The 12,826-nt window shown below is 45.1% G+C and overlaps 1 non-coding gene across 1 annotated transcript; it reads right to left on the reverse strand.

Annotated features, from left to right (window-relative positions):
• Window positions 1-10,313: 10,313 nt before the first annotated feature.
• Window positions 10,314-10,505, reverse strand: LOC140415713 (U2 spliceosomal RNA). Its single transcript, XR_011944629.1, has one exon. It is a non-coding gene; the product is annotated as a U2 spliceosomal RNA (small nuclear RNA).
• Window positions 10,506-12,826: the final 2,321 nt, after the last annotated feature.

Consider the following 12,826-nt stretch of genomic DNA (forward strand, 5'->3'; position numbering starts at 1 on the left):
TGGGATGGTGATGGCAGGCACCAGTGCCGATGAGATCCCCCCCCCCTCGACAATGACGTGTCTCAGTGTCAGCCTCCAGAACAGGGTGGCACAGAGAGGCACGTTCTGCCAGCAAGTGGGCTGGGCCCGCCGGCCCCAGAGCATCCCACCAGGGCCATCAAAGGCCACAGGATGCGGTAAGCAGAGGCAGCCTCGACTTCTGAGACATAGCGGCAGAGCAGAGAAGGCTGAGCAGGTCGAAAATCATTGTTCCTCCCCCTCCAGCACGTCACCCCACTGCTGTGCCAGGTTGTGGAGGGCACAGCAGACCACCAGAAAGCAGGTGACCCACTGGGGTTGTACTGCAATGTATCACCAGAGTGGTGGAGGCATTGGAAATGCATTTTAAGCAGTCTGATGCTGAGGTTGGCATGGTCAGTGGGAATTGTGGGTGGTCGGTGAGACAGACAGGCAGGAGCTGGAGTTGCCCCCGTTATGCGTACACACGATCCAGGAGGTGGCATAGCAGACCCGCTGGTGCTGAGACTCTAACTCCAGGTAAATAGCCTGTTACTGTCTACCATCTTACCCTTGAGCAGGCAGAGTGTTCTTTCTGGGTTAATTATCGGACATGCATCCACACTGTGCACTACTCAAATATTGTAGTTTATGCTTTCAAGACTAACTCAACTTCATATATCTTCTCCTATTATGAAAGGTTTTGTTGCATTATGCTTCTTCATGTAGCATAAGCTGTGTCCTTGATGTATGCAACAGTTAACAATTCTCCTACTTGGGTTTGACTCTCCTGCTAATCTTGCTATCGTAACTCAATCTAACTAACCAGTCTGCTCTTAAGCCATGCGATGGGTGTGATGCTTCTGATCTGCTCCTGTCCTTCTGTCGGAGTATCGCCTGTGGAAAGAGAGAGAGCATGTATGCCCTGCCCTTTTATATGGGTTGTGGTAGTGTCACCTCTGGGTGTATTGACTGCCCATTGGTCGTGTCCTATTCTATGTGTTCATTAGCTGTATGTCTGCATGTCATGATGTCTCTGGTGTTCCCTCTAGTGTATTTACATTAACCCCTTGTGTATTTACAGTGATGCATATCACCACAGTTTTCACTTCTGGAAAGATGGATTACCCTGCAAGTCAGTCTGCTATCCTCCAAAGGAATATTCCATTAGATGTTTGATACAGGACTCTGGTCAAACCGTAACCTTTTTTTCAGGGTCTTGCCCTGGAACCCTTTCTTTCCCTTCCTTAAATTAGGAGTGCAAAAAGGGTCAGACGCTGCAAAAATCCCTTTCCTACATTTGTGTGTGTGAAATAAATTTACCCTCTTATTTAATCTTATCTTGAGTCTGCAGTGCAAGTTAGAGGATTGGAATACTCTAAATTTAAGGCTTGGGGAAAATATGACACCATTTATAAAGGAGGGGGAAACCAAAAACACCTTTCTTTGGACGGGTAGTGAGAGCAGATACAGGGCTGTTGAAATTAATCTCCCTCCATGACAATAGGTATAGAAGTAGGAAGATATTAATGAAAGTAAACATGGGCCCATTCAAGGCAGACACTGATAAAATTATAATGGGGAATAAGAAAATGATAGCGACATTAAACATCTGCTTTATATATGTCCTCACAGTAGAAGGTAATAAACATTCCTGAAATAATCTTGAATCAATGGTCCAGCGAGAATGAGGATCTTAAAAATAATTAGTACGAGGAAAGAAGTTGTACTGGAGGAATTAGTGGGAGGAATTTTCCCAGGCCAGGTGAATTGGCTGTGGGATGGGGTGGGGAAGAAGGAAAATTGTAATAAAATGCTGTCAAGCAGGTATCTGGACTTGCCCCTGCTTCCTTCAGTCTTTCTTTAATTACTTTATCAGTTACAAAGCCAGAGGTCAGAGTGTGGACAGGGGCAAACCCCTAATCCAACTCCTTGCCTGCCCCAAAAACCAATTCAAATTGAATTCAATTCATGGTCCCCACAAGAGACATACCAGATCCAGGCATTACACCTGACCTTGCACTCATCTTAGCCAAAAGTCTTCCTCAGGGTGGGTTAGGAGTGAAGTCAGGAAGACAATTAAACTTGCTAAGAAGGCAATTAGGAGGTTTGCACATAGAACCTTTATTTTCCAATAGAGGAGCAGCTATACGTTTTCTCTCCAACCCGGTAGGTTGGCGAAGGAGGGACCATAATGGAAGGGGCTTCCTCAGTGTAACTGACAAGCTGTGAGGGTTTTGATCAGTTGTACTTAGAGCTGAAGATGCGGCCAGATGAGACAGAGGCTGCTTTGCAAAGCGCTCCTTCTGTTCGAGAGTGCTGTCACTGTTTGACCCATCACCTGACCAGCACCCTTACCCATCTTCAGCCACATTTATCCACTGGTAGCCTTCCAATTAGCGTAGGAGTAGCTTGTACAGCTCCACCTTCCATCTCTGCTGATGGTCAGGGCAGAGGTTTTCCACTTTGTTAAGCTTTGCAAGTTTACTCTCATATTCCATTATTGTAGCTCATTTTGTTTTGAACCTCCCCCCACTTTTCTTTGTATCTTTACCATTTGCCAGTATCTGTGCGATTTTTTGTATTCTTGTATACTTTAACTTTTATGCTGTAAATATCTCAACCTCTCCAATCTATCCTCACAGCTAGTTTTTTTATGCCTGGAATTATTCTTATGAATTTCCTCTGTACTCTCTCCAATGCTTTCGACTGAACGCAGTATTCCAGATGAGGCCGAATTAGTGCCTTTCAAATTCAACATGATCTCCTTATTCTTGCACTCAACGTCCCTATTAGCACATACTATATGCTTTATTACCTGCTCTCACAACATGTCCTATATTCAATGACTTGTGTACATATACACTGAGGTTTCTGTTCCTACATCTCCTTGGGTTTCTCCCTCTATTTTATGCTGTCTCTCCATGTCCTTCATGACAAAATGAATAATCTCATCATTTCTCTGCATTGAACTTTATCTGCCAATTATCTGCATAATCCACCAACGTGTCTGTCCTTTTGAAGTTCAAATATCATCACAGTTGACATTTCTAATTTTCATACCATCTGCAAACTTTGAAATCATGTCCAGAGCACCACAGTCGAGGTCATTAATACATACAAGAAAAGCAAGATTCCGAATACTAATTCCTTGGGAACTCCACTATAAACCTTCCTCCAATCTGGAAAACAACCATTTATCTCTACTCTTTTTTTTCATATAAATCGTTGCATCCTCAATTACCAAGATGATTCCTCCCTTTGCCTGGACACCTTGTGGGAAATTTTCCAAGTTCCATGGTTGAGAGGTGTGGGAGGACCAGCAAAAGTTTGGAAAAATGCATTGGGCTCATTCCTTGGTGAAATCCTGCCTCCAGCAGCTTGTCTCAGAGTAGGCTGTGTGTGGATGGTAATCTGTCTGGCAGTGTGGACGCAAAGCAAGGTCATCTAGGGAGATTGTGCTGAATAAGACCATCGGCCAGCAAATGCAGTAAATTAGAGGCATTGGCTTTAGAGGCTGAACCCAAGGTAGTCCAGCCTAATACTTATAGGATGCCATTTCCACCATGTGAAGTGAGTCCTCGTTTCCAACATAGTACTAACCTACAAGGCTTGGAAATTGTATAAGAACTAATTTGGCAGAATATTATGGACCACTACTGGTGCTTGGAGGTGGGGACCTGTAAATTTCCCATGTCACATTTCTGCCACCTGCCTTGATCAGGCCCACCTGCTCTCATTCCAATTGAGACCGTTGAATGGACAATTATCGGTCACTTAAGGGCTGCTCCTCCAACAGGCCACAATTTTAAAACTGTCAAGGGAATTCGCTAGACAGGGGAGACATGGATTGGGGGGGGGGGTTGAGATATGGACTGGGGGAGGGGGAAGAGATATGGACTGGGGGGAGGGGGGGAAGAGATATGGACTGGGGGGAGGGGGGGGAAAGAGATATCGACTGGGGGGAGGGGGGGGGGAAGAGATATGGACTGGCGGGAGGGGGGAAGAGATATGGACTGGGGGAGGGGGGGAGAAGAGATATGGACTGGGGGGAGGGGGGTAGAGATATGGACTGGGGGGGGGGAAGAGATATGGACTGGGGGGGGGGAAGAGATATGGACTGGGGGGAGAACTATGGACTGGGGGGAGAACTATGGACTGGGGGAGAGATATGGACTGGGGGAGAGATATGGACTGGGGGAGAGATATGGACTGGGGGAGAGATATGGACTGGGGGAGAGATATGGACTGGGGGAGAGATATGGACTGGGGGAGAGATATGGACTGGGGGAGAGATATGGACTGGGGGAGAGATATGGACTGGGGGAGAGATATGGACTGGGGGAGAGATATGGACTGGGGGGAGAGATATGGACTGGGGGGAGAGATATGGACTGGGGGGGAGATATGGACTGGGGGGGAGATATGGACTGGGGGGAGATATGGACGGGGGGGGGAGATATGGACGGGGGGGGGAGATATGGACTGGGGGGGGAGATATGGACTGGGGGGGGGAGATATGGACTGGGGGGGGGAGATATGGATTGGGGGGGGAGATATGGACTGGGGGAGATATGGACTGGGGGGGAGATATGGACTGGGGGGGGAGAGATATGGACTGGGGGGGGAGAGATATGGACTGGGGGGGGGGAGAGATATGGACTGGGGGGGGAGAGATATGGACTGGGGGGGAGAGATATGGACTGGGGGGGGGAGATATGGACTGGGGGGGGGGAGATATGGACTGGGGGGATATAGACTGGGGGGGGGGATATGGACTGGGGGTGAGATATGGACTGGGGGTGAGATATGGACTGGTGGTGAGATATGGACTGGGGGTGAGATATGGACTGGGGGGGGAGATATGGACTGGGGGGGGGAAGAGATATGGACTGGGGGGAGTGATATGGACTGGGGGGGGAGAGATATGGACTGGGGGGGGAGATATGGACTGGGGGGGGAGATATGGACTGGGGGGGAGATATGGACTGGGGGGGGAAGATATGGACTGGGGGGGGAGATATGGACTGGGGGGGGAGATATGGACTGGGGGGGGAGATATGGACTGGGGGGGAGATATGGACTGGGGGGGAGATATGGACTGGGGGGGGGAGATATGGACTGGGGGGGGGAGATATGGACTGGGGGGGGAGATATGGACTGGGGGGGGGAGATATGGACTGGGGGGGGGGAGATATGGACTGGGGGGGAGATATGGACTGGGGGGGAGATATGGACGGGGGGGGGAGATATGGACTGGGGAGATATGGACTGGGGGGGGGAGATATGGACTGGGGGGGGGAGATATGGACTGGGGGGGAGATATGGACTGGGGGGGGGAGATATGGACTGGGGGGGGGAGATATGGACTGGGGGGGAGATATGGACTGGGGGGGGGAAGATATGGACTGGGGGGGGAGATATGGACTGGGGGGGGAGGAGATATGGACTGGGGGCGGGGGAAAGAGAGGAGATATGGACTGGGGGGGGGGCGGAAGAGATGGACCATCAGGCCTCACCTCCTCTCCCTGCCATGAAGCCCCTTGCCCTTGGCTGGTTCTGCACTCCAGGATCTGGAAACTGTATGTAGTTCCATTCCTGGCTACCTCTGCTATTGGCACTACAAAGCTGCTGACTAATTCAATTAAACGAGCCATGAGGCAGGATTTCCACCCAAGTGAGGAGTGGAAGTCCCATCTCAGCTGATTAACATTGAGGCTGTGGGCCTGCCAAGATTGGTGGGACTTCTGGTGGCAATGTGAGAAACCCCACGATCGGAAAAATCCTGCCCATGTATCAGGAAAACTGAGCCTGCATTCAACTGCTCAGCAGCATGTGAAATGCAATAATAGATTATTATTATTATTAATAAGCTATGAGTGTAAACCACTTTTGAGCAAAATAGTTGTTGGGGGAAACTGTAGCGCTAAAAGTGCAAGGGATAGAAGAGAACAATTTGTAGTAGAAGAGCAGAATCAAGTGAGCGCAGTCCCATCAGTTATCAATGGAGGAAACTTATCAGCAAATGTGTAGGAGGCAGCAAAAGTATAAAGGAAGGAAAATATACCAGAATATTGTTTGTGGCTGTGATTAGAGTTGTTTTGGGGTTATAGGAGCAGAAACCTGTTGAGAGAATAAAGCAAATTGGGGTAGAGATGTTTTGGAGGCAAGAACATTTCAGGTACGCTGAAGAGGAAAGCAAAGTTAGAGATTGGATCATAATATGCAAAAAGTGAGAAGTCAAAGGGGGATGGCGATGGTTTCAAAAAGTGGGGCATGAGGTGAAGGGATTGTATACAATTTCAGCAAGGATTGGTGTCAGTAAAGGAAAATATATGGTCAGTAGCTTATTAGGGACAGTGTAAAGCTAGCAGGAGGTAGGCCTCATGGACAAGATGAGGTTTGTTGTGGTCCAGAGAAACCTGGTAATGAATGGCTAAGCCAGTTGTGCATCAGATACATTCTATGCCCCTTGAAATAAGGGATTGAACATGGTAGGGGTAGACCACATTGTTTTGCAGAGATTGGAGTTTGGTTCTGTCAGCTTTATTATTATCACACTTATAGAATACTTGTTGGTTTTAAAGTCTGGACTGGACTAAAACCATGTCAACTGCTATCCTTTGGTGTATAAAACATAAGAACTAGGAGCAGGAGTAGGCCATCTTGCCCCTCGAGCCTGCTCCGCCATTCAATGAAATCATGGCTGATCTTTTGTGGACTCAGCTCCACTTTCCGGCCCGAACACCATAACCCTTAATTCTTCAAAAAGCTATCTATCTTTATCTTAAAAACATTTAATGAAGGAGCCTCTACTGCTTCACTGGGCAAGGAATTCCATAGATTCACAACCCTTTGGGTGAAGAAGTTCCTCCTAAACTCAGTCCTAAATCTACTTCCTCTTATTTTGAGGTTATGCCCCATAGTTCTGCTTTCACCCGCCAGTGGAAACAACCTGCCCGCATCTATCCTATCTATTCCCTTCATAATTTTTAATGTTTCTATAAGATCCCCCCCCCCCCCCCCCCCTCATCCTTCTAAATTCCAACGAGTACAGTCCCAGTCTACTCAACCTCTCCTCGTAATCCAACCCCTTCAGCTCTGGGATTAACCTAGTGAATCTCCTCTGCACACCCTCCAGTGCCAGTACGTCCTTTCTCAAGTAAGGAGACCAAAACTGAACACAATACTCCAGGTGTGGCCTAACACCTTATACAATTGCAGCATAACCTCCCTAGTCTTAAACTCCATCCCTCTAGCAATGAAGGACACAATTCCATTTGTCTTCTTAATCACCTGTTGTACCTGTAAACCAACTTTTTGCGACTCATGCACGAGCACACCCAGGTCTCTCTGCGCAGCAGCATGTTTTAATATTTTATCATTTAAATAATAATCCCTTTTGCTGTTATTCCTACCAAAATGGATACCTCACATTTGTCAACATTGTATGCCATCTGCCAAACCCTAGCCCATTCAGTTAGCCTTTCAAAATCCCTCTGCAGACTTCCAGTATCCTCTGCACTTTTTGCTTTACCACTCATCTTAGTTTAGTGTCGTCTGCAAACTTGGACACATTGCCCTTGGTCCCCAACTCCAAATCATCTATGTAAAAATGCTAGCAACATGATAAACAAATGCATGCCATTCTTTTATTCGAAGTGAAACGTCATGCTTCTGAAATAAATTGTTGTAGTATGAAGAAATCACAACAAATCTGATTTGCAAACAAACATGCACTCCAAAACAGGTTTAATGCTGTTTTGCATAAATTATCACAAATTTTATATATATATGCATATATACACACAGACACAATGAAATAGCCATAAAATAGCTTGATCATTACAGCAACAAATTATAAAAAAATTGACAGTAATTCATTTCCCCAAATTGAAAGTTTTCTTTTCCAACAGTGACAGCGATTTATTTGCTTTTTAAACAAACTACAGAGTTTCAAAGGTATATTTCTACACACCACACTACAAAATTGCAACTTTTTCCATAATCTACACATCTCAAATTTGTCATCATTGAAATAATCCTACAGGTGATATACAGGTCTTCACATTTTCTTCACGAGAACCATGAGAATAACACTTCACTAAACAATACAATACATGCTTCAAATAATCTGTCTTTTAAAGTCCAACATGTCTGAAATATAACAGTAGATGTGTGAGACTATACATCACTGATTATTGCATTAGGAATGGAGCATTTATAAAGCAGAACAGAAATATAAAGGTTCGTTTTATTTGAAAAAAAAAAGCCATGGACATCAGGGAGAAATTTAGAAACAAACTGGTTCGATTGAAAGATCTAGAGTAGTGTTATCATGATATGTATAAAACAGTGCTGGTTTAACACGATTAAGCTTTCTCTGAAGAGCTAACTGACCACCTTGTTCCTACTGTGAAAGAAAATTGTAAAACTTTCAAAAGATAAACATTCATAAGCAAACCTAGGCTATTAATTAGCATGAATTTAAACATCATTCATATTTAGCCAATTTTAACATCAATCAACTGAATAAAACCAAATAATCCTACCAAGCCTCAAACCTGTAGTTACCTGTAGTACACCAACAGCACAATAGTTGGGCTGTCACTGAAATATATTTGTTTGCATTCAAGTTGTTATCATCAAGATTTCCATTGGAAACTGTGAAAGTACATTGTATCTCCATTTCATTTAGTTCATGCAGACTACATTCTTCTGTCAATATTCATTACATGTACAGAAATCATTCAAATATAGAATGAACTACTTGGTACAACATTTAGGGCTACAAATCAGTTTCAGTGATAAAGATGGAATACATCCCATAGATCTATCCTATACATCCTATAGAAACTTTAGACATCCACCTAATTTTACATCTTTCTGGATGCCAAAACCTCCTATTTAATGTAATTATGATTTAAACAAGGAAACATTTTGCAATTGGATTATGGAATTGCAAATTCTTATTATTATTCATGGACTTGCGTGTATAGAATGAAAATTCCTACACAATTCTCATTTCAAATGTTTACATCATTAAACTTATTTTATAAAATCAAAGTAGTTTGAGTCAATTTCAAGATTTCCTAGATGTGTCATTTTAGCATAGGACTGATGTGAAATTCAATGAAATTAGAAAAATAAACACTTAAAAGGTTTAAAAATGTGTCAATATCAGCTCAACTTAATACAAGTACAATGGAACAAGAAGTCCATGATCTGATTATGACTATTACTAATCCCATGGTTAAATCTGTGCCAAGTTGGGACACATTATGTCTCCCATATCAGCCTTCATTTAAAGTTCTAAATAATTAAGAGCAAAGGGAAAATGGCTCTCTTTACAAATGAGCTTTAAGAAGGAACTAGATGGGCGCTAGCGACAGTGCCGCTCCCGACGGCCCCGGGGAGACACTCGGAATCTGATAGTAATAGCTTTATTGAGAATTTGGAGGCGGTTTCGACAGCACTTCGGGTTGGGGGCAGGGTCAAGGAAAATACCGATTCCGGGGAACCATAGATTTGAGCCAGTAACGTGGGATGGAAATTTTCGGAGATGGGAGGAGAAAGAATTAGGAGATTAAAAGATTTGTTTCTTGGGGGTTGCTTTGCGGGATTGAAGGAGCTGGGAGCGAAGTATGGGCTGGAGCAGGGGGAAATATTTAGATACATGCAGTTTTGAGACTTTGCCAGAAAAGAGATACAGAGCTTCCCAGTAGAGCCGGCTACCACATTGCTGGAGGAGGTGCTGATGACAGAGGGACTGGAGAAGGGGATTGTATCGTCGGCTATTTTGGAGGAGAAGGCGTTGCTGGAAGGGATCAAGGCAAAGTGGAAGGAAGAGTTGGGAGAGGGTATGGAAGAGTTGGGAGAGGGTATGGAGGGGTGGTTCTAGTGTGAGGTGCTCCGGAGGGTGAACGCCTCCACCTAGTGTGCGAGATTGGGGCTGATACAGCTGAAGGTGGTGTATGGAACACACCTTACAAGGGGGATCAGGAGCCGGCTCTTTAAGGGGGTAGAAGATATGTGTGAACGTTGCGGGGAGGGAGAGGGCCCCGCAAACCACATTCATATGTTTTGGTCCTGTCCAAAGCTGGAGGATTACTGGAGGGAGGTTTTTTGGGTAACCTCTAAAGTGGTGCACCTGAAACTGGACCCAGGCCCTCGGGAGGCCATATTCGGGGTGTTGGACTAGCCAGGGTTGGAAACGGGCGCGGAGGCAGATGTTGTAGCCTTCGCCTCGTTGATCGCTCGAAGGCGGATCCTGTTAGGGTGGAGATCAATTCCCTGTTGGAATTCTTTTTTTAAAAAACTTTTTCTGAGTCACAAAGCCAGGGCTCAGAGTGTGGTCAGGGGCGAACCCCTAATCCAGCTCCTTGCCTGCTCCAAAAACCAATTCAAATTCAAATTGAATCCAATTCATGGTCCCTACAAGAGAGACATACCAGATCTGAGCCAAAAGGCTACTACACCTGATCTTAGCCAAAAGGCTGAGAAGCGATCCCTGCTGGAATTCTTGACGCTTGAAAAGGTCAAATTTGAACTGAGGGGAAGGATGGAGGGGTTCTACAATTCATGGGCGTTATTCATTATGCACTTTCAAGAATTGGATCACATTGAACATTAGGGGGGCTGCTGGGAGGGTTGGGGGGAGAGGGACTGTGTGTGTTAATGGTGACTGGGTGATTCCCGTTTGTCATTTGCTTATGTTAACATGCGGGCTAATGTTTGGAGTTTGGTGGGAGGATGGAATTGTTGTTATTGATATGGGGATTGACATTACATTCGTTACTGATTGTTTATTGTTGGGTGTAAATTTGGGAGAAAATGTGAAAAAGGAGAATAAAAATATTTAAAAAAAAATAAAAAATGAACTAGATAAAGAGGACCGGGTATAAGGTACAAGTGGTCAATGGTATGGTGTTCAAGCATGCAAGTGACGTCTCAGGAAAAAGGTATGTTCTTAAATAGTTCATCAATGAAGAATCTGTCTGAATCTTTCTTTTAGGCTCGTCTTCCTATTTCATGGCTACTTTTTTTCCCCATTACAAGTATTGATTCTGTTCGAACTCGTAAACATTTCTGTGCAGACCAAATAAATTATATTATCTGAAGAATTATATGGAACTTTAGAAGCTATATTTTATGATAGTTCACTTGAAACAAAACTTAAAGCAAACTAATCTATAAATTATTCTGACAGTGGGTAATGTCCCTCCTCGAGCCAGAAGCTCTGGGCTTGAGTCCCACCCCAGGAGTTGGCCAAGGAAGTTGTGTTCATAACGCAGCCAAACAGGTGAGTGTCAACTTGAAAATCCTTCAAACACGCCAATGCATGGTGGAAAGAGCGGGATGTGGAGTGATGTGGAGTGGCGACCCCTCAAGCTATAAGTCAGTGGCAACAGACTAGCGACCCGTTTCAGAAATTACTAGTTATGGAAACAGGTGAAGGTCTGCCAGAGGTGTGGGAATGGAATTGGAATGGAATTTATAGTGAAATTCTGGAGTATATTTTCACAAAGGCTAGTGGAAACCTGGAATTCCCTACCCCAAAAGACTGAATGCTGTGTCCGTCAACATTTTCAAGACTGAGATTGATAGAATTTTGTTCGATTTTTTTCTACTTCAGGGGCAATTTAGAGTGACCGATCCACCTACCCTGCAAATCTTTGTGTTGTGGGGGTGAGACCCACGCAGACATGGGGATCATTTTCAAACTCCACACAGATAGTGACCCGGGACCGAACCCGCTTCCTCAGCGCCTTGAAGCAGCAGTGCTAACCACCGCACCGACCCAGAAGTTTGTTAGATAAGGGCATCAAGGGACATAGAGCACATATGGAGTTGTGATTCAGATCAGTCACAGCAGCATAGGCTCAAGGGGCGAAATGGTCTAATCATAACCCTATGCTCCTACTCAAAAACTGTCCCGCAAAAATTAAGAATTTCCCATTTTCATATTCAGCAACATAGAACATAACAGCGCAGTACAGGCCCTTCGGCCCTCGATGTTGCGCCGACCTGTGAAACCACTCTAAAGCCCATCTAAACTATTCCCTTATCGTCCATATGTCTATCCAATGACCATTTGAATGCCCTTAGTGTTGGCGAGTCCACTACTGTTGCAGGCAGGGCATTCCACGCCCTTACTACTGAGTAAAGAACCTATCTCTGACATCTGTCTTATATCTATCTCCCCTCAATTTAAAGGTATGTCCCCTCATGCTAGATATCATCCGAGGAAAAAGGCTCTCACTGTCTCCCCTATCCAATCCTCTGATCATCTTGTATGCCTCAATTAAGTCACCTCTTAACCTTCTTCTCTCTAATGAAAACAGCCTCAAGTCCCTCAGCCTTTCCTCATAAGATCTTCCCTCCATACCAGGCAACATTCTGGTAAATCTCCTCTGCACCCTTTCCAATGCTTCCACATCCTTCCTATAATGCGGCGACCAGAATTGCACGCAATACTCCAAATGCGGCCGCACCAGAGTTTTGTACAGCTGCAACATGACCTCATGGCTCCGAAACCCAATCCCTCTACCAATAAAAGCTAACACACCGTACGCCTTCTTAACAACCCTCTCAACCTGGGTGGCAACTTTCAGGGATCTATGTACATGGACACCGAGATCTCTCTGCTCATCCACACTGCCAAGAATCTTACCATTAGCCCAGTACTCAGTCTTCCTGTTATTCCTTCCAAAATGAATCACCTCACACTTTTCTGCATTAAACTCCATTTGCCACCACAGCCCAGCTCTGCAGCTTATCTATGTCCCTCTGTAACTTGTAACATCCTTCCGCACTGTCCACAACTCCA

The sequence above is a fragment of the Scyliorhinus torazame genome, chromosome 4, assembly GCF_047496885.1.
Source record: "Scyliorhinus torazame isolate Kashiwa2021f chromosome 4, sScyTor2.1, whole genome shotgun sequence".
In the NCBI taxonomy this organism is placed as follows: domain Eukaryota; kingdom Metazoa; phylum Chordata; class Chondrichthyes; order Carcharhiniformes; family Scyliorhinidae; genus Scyliorhinus; species Scyliorhinus torazame.